Source organism: Sander vitreus, chromosome 20 (genome assembly GCF_031162955.1).
Source record: "Sander vitreus isolate 19-12246 chromosome 20, sanVit1, whole genome shotgun sequence".
NCBI classification, from domain to species: domain Eukaryota; kingdom Metazoa; phylum Chordata; class Actinopteri; order Perciformes; family Percidae; genus Sander; species Sander vitreus.
The window spans coordinates 8,407,260-8,419,370 of NC_135874.1; the positions used below are offsets into that span (position 1 = coordinate 8,407,260).

Below are 12,111 nucleotides of genomic sequence, written 5' to 3' on the forward strand. Positions count from 1 at the left end.
CACTCACATTCCCAGCACCACATATTCCCCAGTCAAGGCCACATTGTGTCACCTGCTGGACAGGAATGGGAGGGAGGGTAAGGGGCAGTTGGGAGTGTGTGTGAATCCCTAACCCTGTGACCCCATGGCCTATGTAGCATCCGTCTGGCCTTGTCCTGTCCCAATAGAAGAGGACCAGCCATGTCTCAAAACGTATTATTCAATGTTAAATAAGTAAAACTACTCAAAGGATATGATCATATTGTTTGCTGTTTTGTTTCTCCTGTGCATCCCTTAATATCACAACACAAATGTAAGAGATAGGAAACAAAATCCAGTCCTCATGCTGTGTAAAAGTCACTATTAAACTGAGGTTTTAGCAGACTGAGTTAGTGGGTATTGAAGGACGGCGGATAGGGCTGCACGATATTTTGTTTCATCGTCCGTTATGGGAAGTGAGGCTCTCCCGTGTGTAGAAAAGTACGGTAAGCGGCAGCTGCCGCTGACACAGTGATGCACATGCTTTTCCATGGGTAGTGAAGCTACGGTAGTCAGTGTTTTATGTTCGCTGCAAAGACAAACTAAATCACCTGAGTAATGCAACGTAATCACGACATATCCCGGCCATTTTTCACCGCAGAAAGCTGCTACCAGCCAGGCTAAAGCTAACATAGTTAGCCTAAGGAAACAAGGCGTCTGTCTCAACTAACGTTATGGTTCGGAGCTGCGACGCTGGAAACGTAACACTAATCTACAACAGCAGTCCGTTTGATATAACGTCATTTACACTGATTTAAGTGCTCTTGGATACACAGTTTGTTGAAAGAGACAGAAAGTGACATGCAGCCTCTGCATGCACAGCAAACCAACAATCATGATCTATTTTAATAAATGTATCAAACAACCAAAGCAGGCCCCTCTAGTCGACCACAACCTGACATTTAGAGGAAGCAACATGCATGCATTATTAATATCATTCACTTTAGCCTGGATTGATATTATATGAATACAATGGTGTCATGTCAGTCAACCAGTGTATTTCTTCCTAATTTCCGTCCTAATTTTTAAAATTTGCCAGCGATAGTTGTCATTTCAGCAGGCAAAATCAACGGCTGCTGGAGAGAAACGAGAAGCCTGCTTTCGTTAACTTTCTGTCTGAAATCAAGGAGCTATTCTTTTAAAAGTACTAAGGATTTCACATTGTTAATATGCCACGGTTATAATCATTATAATCGTAAACTGCATACTATATGTACCACCAAACTGCATATGAGTACTGACAGACTCAAAACTGCTGCGTCATGCGCTTAGATCGTTAAAATAGGGCCTTGTATGTGTTATGATGGCCTGATTATCTTTAATAAGTTAAGGAGAAGGATCTGAAGAACTAAATATAAAAACGACTAAGGATAATTGTTGATGGTAATCACTGCTGTGGACTTGCAGTGGGAGTTTGTATTCCACTGAAGCTCTACTGAACTCCACTGAAATGAGTGGCTGACACGACAACAGATTTCACTGGAATCAGCATTCCCACTTGGTCCTGCTGGTTTCGCAGTCATTGTCTAGACCTGGTAATCTTGGCTCCATGTGAGCCTGACCAAATTGTTTTCCAGGGAAATTAAAGAATGAGGTCAGTGAAGAACTCACAGACAAAGAGACAAACCAGCTTACTCATCCAACCCTTGGACAGCCATTCACACAACTCACTGCTGTTTCTGTTGAAAGCCCCAAAACCGGCAATTCCAGTTTGCACAACCTTTTTTCCACCTCTGTCACTTGTCAAAGTATATGTGTAAGTACGTGGGTGTGTATGTGTGTGTGTTATGTTTGTCTGTGTGTATGTGCCCGCCTGCTTGTGTGATTGACATGTCAGAACAGCCAGAGCAAACATTAAAAGGAGGCTTGTGAGTGCTAATGAAAGGTTGAAAGGGTGTGGGTTTGTGTGTGTACAGACGATATCGCTCACTAAACGTGAAGCATGCTGACTAACAGCTAGGAGAGACAAAAGGGAGCCCTCAGGTAGAGTTCCCACTGTTGCATCACAATGGCTGTGAACTCTGTGTACTGTCTGTCCACTGGCTCTCAGCCAATCAGGGAGGTGGATGGAGGAAAGGGCCTGCCAAGATGATAGATGAGGATTAAAGACAATTAGGAACTGGCATATATTCAGACACACATGCTCACTTAACAGGTCAGATCATGCCTCTGCTATTTCTGTCTCCTGTGAACTTGGAGAGTTTGTGGCATTTTCCAGTCATACTATATGTGACAGAAGCACTAACATAGGCTTTTTAATGATTTACTGGCAGCGGCAGGAGTAAAGAGTGTCCTTGTCTTTTAGTATGTTTTATGTTACCCTAACACTAAAAGTATTAAAGTTGTAAGTTTAAGTGTTATGTTTCCTCAGTATGCCTGAGTCTAGACCAACAAATATATCAAACTATTTTTATATTACTTTTTTCAGGTGTTTGAGTATTAAGTTTAGCGCACCTTTCAGCCTACAAGAGTACAGAGAATTCTTACAGGATGTGCGGGTGTCGGGTGAAAACTATATTAAGCTATAGGCTACCAAAAGCTGGTAATTTTTTTTTAAAGCAATACTTACTGTTATTACTTACTGTTAAATCTTGTGAGATGTGTATTGATGCTAAAGGTGTATCATTCTTACAGTAAATAAACAAAAATCTATCAACCCGTGGGTGTGTTGTATCATGACAGTGGCAGAAAAAAGAAATGACCTGGAGACGACACAAATATTTAAATCATTTTCCAAAGCAATTATTAGTACTAACAGGTGCTACAAGTTGTCTAACCATCACCCAAACTGCAGCAGGAAGTCTTGAACTCTTCAAGCAGCCAGGAAGATTATCCACAGGCTAACAAGCGCTTGGTATACCAGAACAATATTTGGTTCATGGTTGCAATTTTATTGTTCATGGGTTTTGCTTCAGTGCTGTTAGTTAAAGGGAGATTTAGACAGAAGCTGAGCTGTCGTTTTGATATGGATTTCCATAATTCCATTACAGTGCTGTTTGTCAATGATTTGCTACTTATAGTACACAGTACAGGGTGTGGGAGAGCAGTATACAGTATGCAATCTGTGCTTGCGTTTGTATTGATTTGTAACCCCCTTTTTCAGGGCTTTTACACGCACACCTGAGCTCTGACCCCGGCCGTTTGCCATAATTACACCTGACGTTGGAAACTTTGCCTTGTCACACTCAAAACGACTCCTATCCAGCAACTTGCGCTGCAGTCACCTGCGAGCAATCACTCATCTCCCTTCTCCTGTTCCATGAAACACACACCTTGACGCACACTTTTACACACACACCGTACCAAACTCCACGTCCACAGAGGGGCCATTCTCTCGCCAGACGCTGGCGTGCAAAGTTGCAGCAGAGCACTATTTTCATAATGACAAGGGAGATTTGTAGAACGGGGGAGGGCTGTTGTGGGGAGTAGACATGATGTAAAAAAACTTAACTGCTGCATAAAGTGCAATAGGGGAGAAGGGAGGCAGGGGAGGAAAGGGGGGTAAGAGGAAGGGGAAGCTCCCATGAGGGCAACAGGCGGGCTGAGGACCACAGTCGGACTACACAAACCACGCTGAGCTCTGCGCCAACATCAACATGACTGAACCAAGCAGATGTTGTTTTTGTTGCTGCCGAATTAGACTTTTTTTGCTACTTGACCCTTTTTGTGGACGGACAAACGTGCATTTTTACCCTGACGTTGTTGCTATTGTTAACACGATAAACGGTTTATAACACATTCAAATGCAGTTGTAAACAGACATACAGTAAGATCATTTAAAGACTTACTTTAAGTATGATTGTATTCATTAATAAACAATGAAGCTAGGAAGTAGTGATTCACTAATTAACCTGTAAAAAATGAACACGACTGTAATGAAAGTATAACATGGCTGTAATCATGTGATATGTGATTGTGAATATGTGAGCAAATCATTCACAGACATTTTACTCTCTGTGACCATTTATAAGTACTAGTTAAAGAACCAAAAAACTTAAGGTCAACGTTCTAGATTTCTTCCAAAGCTTTCAGCTGCATTTCATGGCCTTCATCAGCAGGTGAAGTTTGCTCAGTTGTCATGAGAGTGAAGAAATGCATTCAATTACTACTAATAAAACATTCACTTTTGATAATTATATATAATATGAAGACATATTTGATAGGATTACAACTCGGGGTACAAGTAAGGATTATTTTCTTCAATCAACTATTCTGTCAATATTATATTCTCGATGAATCGACCAGCAGTCAAATGTTCATATTTAAGAAGCTGGAACCATCTCGTTTGGCTTTTTTTCTTAAAGAAAGACTTAGTTTTACACTGGCTTTTAATTTGGCTATTTCAGTTTATTTATTTATTGTTTTTATTTACACATCATTCTCTTGTAACCTAATTGTTGTATAGTATCATTTGTTTTGTGCTCCCATGAATGAATATTTTAGTCTCCTCTGACGCTTACTGTATGTCTGTAAGCACTTGGTTTTTGAAAAGTGCTATATCATTAAAGTAAACCCTCTTATTTTACAATTCAAGAACAAAGTAAAACGGAGTCTCCAGTCATTATTGGTTAATTGGTACCTGTGGGGAGGTAATTATGTGAAGCCCCCCCCCCCCGTGTTACACGTCAAATGAAGATGTCTCCCTCCATGATGTACATGAGGAGTGACAGTTCCTGACTGGCCTGTTGCCAGCTACAGTACAAGCTCTCTCCTCCACTGTGAGAAGAGCAAAAGCCAGGCAGAGCTCACAGGTGTCTCAGAGGCTGCCCACAGCTTAATGTTGGAAATATCAGCTGTCAGTCCACACATGAAAGTAGCCTCTCTATAAATAAACGCTGACTGTGCCCCCTCTGCTCTCCGCTTCACCCGCTTGAGAGGTTGAAGGAGGTGGAGCGGTGGGGGTGGGGGCTAAACCACAGAATAGACCCCCGCCGGAAATCACACTGTTTTCCTTGACTCTCAAATGGGGTTTTTTCACCACACCAAATGGTTGAAAAAACAAAGGCTATGAAGGTCCAGCATATTTCATAATAAGACGTCATTTTGCAGCACACCTGCACAAACAGCAGCCACACTGTAGCCTCCTGTACAGCGGCTCTCCATGCACGCGGCAACAAGCCCCTCGGCGGTTTACATAGCAGGCCGCACCATGTTTGGGCTAATGCACGTTTTGCATATAAAACTGAAGTTTAAACACTGAAAACTAACAGAAGTAGTTGGCCTGGCTACAAGCTGCAGTGCTCACCCACCAAGATAAAGGTATGAGCTGAAATGGCTGGAGCGGTGCGGTTAAGATGTTGATGTAAAGTCGTAGAAGTAAGACTACACGGGTGCCTGTGCTCAGTGGTGTTAGACATATTCAGACACTCTGCTTTAGTAAAAGTACCAATACCACTCCATTTAAAAAAAAAAAGTCAAATTGTATTTATTGTAATTGTAATTTACTTTATCGGTTATCAGGCAAATAAAACGCCAATACAGATATTCTGCAAACTGCAAAAAAACGGTCTATCCCTACTACTGACTATGCAGAAACTGATTAAGACATTATCATAAACACATCCTATAATACAGTATATATAAGACTATTAAAAGGAGCCACTCAGCATGATGAATTTTGCTTTCACACTTTGAAGCAGCTATAATCAATATTATTTATAATAATGATGTATTAAATGACAATGTAAAAAAAACTATTCACAGATGCTTGATGAACTTACTGTGAACTATCACCTCAATCTGCAGCTCCCCAACGGCTTTACAGAGCTTTGTAATGAGTTTCAGCTCATTGTTTAGCTGTCCGGCTGCAACTTTACTGTTTTGGTTCAGTCTTAGTCTCACCGCTATCATAGCGCCAATTTTGGCCACAGCAGGCAGCTGTTTTAAGAGAACCTGCTCAGCACCAAACAGCAGACAGACACACTTAGAAACTAGCTGGTGAACACAGTGGAGCACTTAGCAGCTAAAGAGACAGATGTTTCCCTCAGGAGATGACAGAGATCAAAAACAGAGCTAAAAGAGAGAAACGTGAGTCCAAACGAATGATAATGTTGCTCTGTGTCTGCTTGGTGTGTACAGTAAATAGAGAACTGTTGCTAAAAAAAGTTCACCATGAAGACGATAATATGTCACTGTTGTCTTTCCTCTGCCCCCACGTAGCCAATGAAATCAATTATTGTAGGTTTAATTACAGTACTTAGTTAGCCTCCACCACTGTGCCCACAGCTAAAGTAATACAGCTGTGGGTCTATTTCTATATCAAATGCCCCATCAGGTGTTGCTACACCTGGCTTAAAAAGGCCATAGGTTCAGAGGCAACGAGCCAATAAGAGCAAACACAGACTCACACACACACACACACACACAGACACACAGACACACAGACACACAGACACACACACACACACACACACACACACACACACACACACACACACACACACAGCCAGTCACTCAAACTAATGGCATCCTGGAGTTCATCAAGAGGCCTGTGTCAGACTCAGCCACCACCGCTACTGCCAGCGGCTTGGAAGCTTCACATGGAAAACACAAACATTTCCCTCTACAGGCAAGTCATTCTCCTACTGTCGGAAAACATGATGGGCAGATGATGAACGTGGAGGCTTATGCAACAAGAAGCCCGGGAAGCAGTTTAGCTCAGGTGGGTAAGTAACACGGTTAGATTCTTATCTGTGATGGTTTGAATTATAAAATATTGTTTGTGCAGACACACACGTGCGAGTGTTTGTGCACTAGCAGCTGTCATCAGTGTAAACAGGCAGGCGATGTGACAGTAATACCGTTAAATGCAGTTAGGCAATAACATGGAGGTGACAGTTTGCTTGTACCTGGAGCCAATGTGTTCCCAATGCTCCTGGCAGACCTTAGTTACACACAGAGAGGCAGGAATGAGCGGGAAAAAACACCCCTTCCACCACTTCCTGCTACTATTAGTTTCGACTGGAGTTATCCTGTTAAATGTTTACTTCCTACCTCAGCCAGCAGATAATAAAATGGGACTAATTGCTTTTAATTTGAACAGACATAAAGACACATCGGGAGCATGACAAGCCAGTCACTGCAGCTTAGGTGGTCAAATGAGTGTCCAAGGTCATATTTACTAAGGAGAAACAGCCAAAGTAAAATGTGTAGTTCAGAAGGAGCCAGTATAACAGAGCCAGCCTCGACATTTGGATCCCATCAAAACCAAACTATGATGACGTTAGAATGTGCTTAGTGCAAGGATCCCCACTTCAAAGTATGGAACGAGGATCCAGCCTCCAGTACAGTGTGGCGTCTGTTTGAAGCTTAGCGGACCATGTTAAGACACAACGCAGACTGGGGCCCTTGGGCCTGATGGACTGAGGGGAAGCTGGCATCAGCTACGTTGGACAAATACGCCACTCTGATCAGTGCCCAAAAAACGTGCATCTGCAAAAGGCCAAATGGAAAGGAGGCTGGACTTGAGATTAAGCAGGGATGACACATGTGCACACAGACACATGCACACTGAAGCCCTCTGAATAGAATAGATGTTGAGTGGGACCATAGTGCATAAAGAAACCCAGATCAAGCACCTCCTGCAGCTGTACCCCTGGACCGCAGGAGGAGCAGCAGCACATTCGTTTTAATAACTGCTCTTATTTTCTCTCCTGCCAGAAGCTATTACCATAATTCACACTCTGCCGCATACCTAGAGAGCAGAGCTGCTGTTAATTGTCCTGGACACCTCGGGCAGAGAAACATCACAAGGGAGGGGGACAGGAAGGATAACCAGCGGTGGAAAAAGTGCTCAGATCCTTTACTCAAGTAAAAGTACTAACTTTACTGTTGCAGCTTGTTGAGGTGGTGCTAGTTTTAACTATTTTATAACGTATACAGTTTGGTAGTGTAGTCTAGTGGTACCCAACTGAGGTGTCGGGCCCCTCCCAAAGGGTCCCAAGATAAATCTGAGGGATCCGGAAATGCTCAATGGTGGGAAAACGAAGAAAAAACAATGTCCTGCTGCACAAATGTTCTTTGGGCCTCAAACAGCTATGGTGCGTAGTTTCTGTCTCCCCCATGAGGAATTCAAAGTAATGACAACAATTCTGTTGGCGCATCCACATGATACAAGCCTTCCGTAGAATCAAAGCATCAGAAACGTTTCCCTATTATCTGATATACTGTAATCCAGGATGTTATACATTTATTATTTACAGTGCAAACAAAGTTTGAATATATGAAAACAGTGAGCACAGAAATAGGCAGGGCGGTGGAACATGTTTTTCTTGGCAGGTTCTCCATATTGACCTCAGGCCTAGATCCGTTGTGTGTGTTTGAATGCTGCATGATTATGAAAAGCACTTTTAACCAGGGCTGAAAATGGTAGTTGGCAATAACACTATCTTCAGTGAAGTTAACTACTTAACTGATTTATACTACATTAGAGGCAGCTATGAAAGCTCCTCCTCTACACACTTCTATTTCAACATCTACTGTTGAAATAAAATACATGTAAAGCAGCGTGGGAAAGTGCTCTTCCTTCTCGTTATGCAAATCCTCGCAGGAGATAAGCCATAACCGTTGACAAAACGGCGGGTTTTCTGGAGCACTACATCTGGCCACATGTTCAAACTGTCAACATCAAATTGTTGTGGCTTTACCTAGGAGCCCTGCCAGATAGTATGATGTGTAATTTTACTAACTGTCAGGTTGTGAGGCAGAGTGAGAGGTATCCCAAATATTGACATTGATATTTACATTCAGGATCTGTCATCTTGTAGCACATCGTCATCATCTCATTTCAAATGCGTCGAGACAGGAAATGGATCGTTAAAAGTTACCTCAGGGAACAACACCTGGGCAAAAGAAAAGATTGCTCTCTGAGTTTGTAGAAAAATATCAATTCTACTTTGTCGTAACGCAAGCAATGCAGAGAGCTGTATAAAAGAAGCTTGTTGGATAAAAGAGTTTTTAACTTATTATTATTACTTATGTCTAGTTTCCCCAAAGACTTCTGTTCTGTATGTGTTGTCCCTGTTGGAGGAGTATTTGGTACTTGCATGTATTCCTGTACTGTATAAGCTATGGCAAAATACAATTACTGTAATGTGCGTCACATGAAGGACTTACCAGCATGCAAAGTGAAGCTCATTGTGTGGCACGCTGCAGGGCAGGGGATGTTATTCCTCAACTCTCTCTCCCCTTATGTTCTGTCGTTTCTCTACTGTTGCTGTCAAAATAAAGGCATGAAATACGATTTAAAAACTGAATATCATCATAAGGAAACTACTTTTTTTAAAGTAATTTAAAAAAGCATTAAAGACCCCCTCTCCAGACATTTTGTAAGACACATGACATAGCCTACTTTGCATGGAATAATCATCAGATTAACTTACAGTATAGCTTTCTATATTTTCATTGTATATTTCAACTACTGGATACAATGTGTCTCCTACTTCACTAAAAAAGACATTTTAGGTTTCCTCATCACACTTGCGTAAGATGCTTATTGGACCAGTTGGACTAGTTGTGATGACACAAAAACATCTTATACAGGTCTTAAACTTACATTATATTGTTCTAAAGCTGCTTAGTTTGATGTGTAGGCCTGGTATGAATTTACATGAGAAAATAGGTGAACAAACTTTATTCTGGAAAATAGTCAATAGTGCCAAAAGTGGGTGGGTTTATCTTCTTCGACATCTCCGGTTCAAAGTAGTGTCAATGACCGGTTTGATGCTTGGTGGCTATTTCAGAAGATTTGTTTGGAGGGTAAAGACATCCAGTACAGTAAGGTCAAGAGGAAGAAGAGTGTGTGATCAACGAGCCATTCTCCCTCCGCCGCTAGTCCAACCCTGACTGCAGGAGGGCCTGACTGCCAAGCAGCCAACATGGGGGGAAAAAGTGACTAAAGAAGGCCTGAGTTTTCCAGCAGAATCTAAGCGAAAGACCAAGACTCTGTCCAAATCTGTGAAGGCATGAATGTATTTCAGCAAAGGCCTGACGCATTCGCTCATTCACACGTCAAACAAGTTTCCCCTCAGTTGAGGTCTCTTTCTCCGCAGGCTCTGATTCAGTGGAAATGCAAATGTTAAGGTCTTGCCCTGATTTGATGGAACTATTAATTTTGTCAGCTCGCCCCCCCCACCACCACACCCTCACTGACGCTCAATAAATGCACCATGACGCTGTCACACGCACCACCACTGTCCAATGCCAACCGGACATTCAACTGTCTAACAGACTTTAAAAACACACTATCGTGCCCTCACACCTGCACACTCACACTTAAATATCACAATACAAATATATTAACTTTAAGTTCAGATTTCTGAAGACATAATACTACAACTGCATTTTGCATTACAAGTAGGCTACTTTTACCTATAATAATCTGTACACTTGACTTATCTACTTTTACTTAGGTAGGAGTTTGAATGCAGGACTTTTACATTGTAAAAGAACATGTGGTCACTTCGACAGGTGAGGTTAAGACAGAGATGAAACAAGAAACATGTATTTTAACAAATAGATATTATGTATTGTAAAAGTATCTAAATACCTCTTCCATGATCAAGTCAATCTGAGTACTTAACCCAAAGATCATCAGGCGCATCGAGCCGATGCTTCATTTTCTTTTACGATTTTCTTTCTTATTAAAACATTTACTGCTAAATGGGGCACCATAATTTGTAGCTAAACAAATTATTAGTCTGTTAAAAGTGCTTTGGTTTCTCCTCCCCATGTACTTTCAATGAGGTCAGAGCACAAACTGTTGGCAGTTTTTATTAATCCCTGGACATCTAGAGTATTCATCTGTACTTCATGTTAAGGAAACTGGAAACCTGACACTGAGAACAATGAAGTCACACAAGAAAAGCCTGGTGAAACTTAAGCTTAACACACATGACAGCATGCACACAAAGAAGGGCCTAAAATATGCCTCAGGGGAGGACACTTGTCATCTCCACATCACAGATTACAGGTTGTGAATCTCCATATTTGGAGTGCAAGTGAGTGATTGGAGGAAGCGCGATGAAGCCACATGTTGACAGTGCCAAATGAGGCAGGGCCACAGTAGGTTCATGCCATTAGGGCATCCGAGTGTGTGAAGTGGACACACCCTCATACAGGTAGGTAAGCATTGCTTAAGTGGAGGGCCCCGGAGCCGCAGGGGACTCGCAGCCTATTAGAGGATTTGCCAAGACACGTAAATAACCCAGATTCCCACTATCTGACACAAGGTGTGGCAGTAAGACAGGGAGGAGGTAGACATTTTTTACTTGAGGCCTCGACTGAAAACAAATGGAAATCTGTCATGGCAGCATTATTTAAAATAAATGAGTTGATTTTTTTATTTTATTATGCTTATAAAATGCTGAACTGGCAGCCTGTCATAAATGCATGACATGTTCAAATCAAGGAGGAGTTAACTTTAGATATTGACTGAAATGAGAGGGCATGTTGGTTCACATAGAACCATGCAACTGTCCTGCATACCAAGTTATATTTTAACCAATCTTTGTCCCATAGCTTACAAAGCCCAGTCACTAAAACAGCTTACTTAACAAACAAATCTGTTAATGCAGACTGATGACTCAGGATCAACCTGTGTCCCCATGCTCTATGAAAACAGCTGGTATGTCTTATTTGGTGAAAAGGGGCCATCATGTGTCCAAATTAAGGTCCTGCAGCTTTAGATATGACTGCCTATGCGTTTCTCTACAGGAGCTGTAATTAGTTATTTCCTTTTATTATTTTATGAATGTCATGAAATTGTTAAAGAAAAGACAACTTTTTTTTTTTTAGCATAACGTTACTGTTTGTTACAATGCTATCTAAATCAATTTTGCTCAGAATAACAATTTGAATGACACACCAGCAGTATTTAAAGTTTCTAGTTGGTATTTACAATTTTTAACTTGAAATTACTAAAATAGAATAACATAGTCTATCTTTCTAAGTTATAGGCTAGCTAACAAGCTTACGAAGCAACTATGGCAACAGTTCATCCACAACTGCAGATGTTAGCTGGAAAGCTAATGTTGGTTAATGTTTAGCCCCAAAGCTAACTATCGCTTTTTCCCTATGAGTTTCTCTAAAAGATAA

At 41.5% G+C, this 12,111-nt stretch overlaps 1 long non-coding RNA gene across 1 annotated transcript in view; it reads right to left on the bottom strand.

Moving 5' to 3' along the window:
• LOC144534982 (uncharacterized) overlaps nt 1-10,734 on the bottom strand; it is a 73,518-nt gene extending 62,784 nt beyond the window's left edge. Inside the window, exons 1-2 of the long non-coding RNA XR_013503632.1 lie at nt 10,565-10,734; nt 9,133-9,232 (exon numbers count right to left, since the gene is read on the bottom strand). This is a non-coding gene — a long non-coding RNA (uncharacterized LOC144534982). The remainder of the gene's footprint in view (nt 1-9,132; nt 9,233-10,564) is intronic.
• Between the last annotated feature and the right edge of the window lie 1,377 nt (nt 10,735-12,111).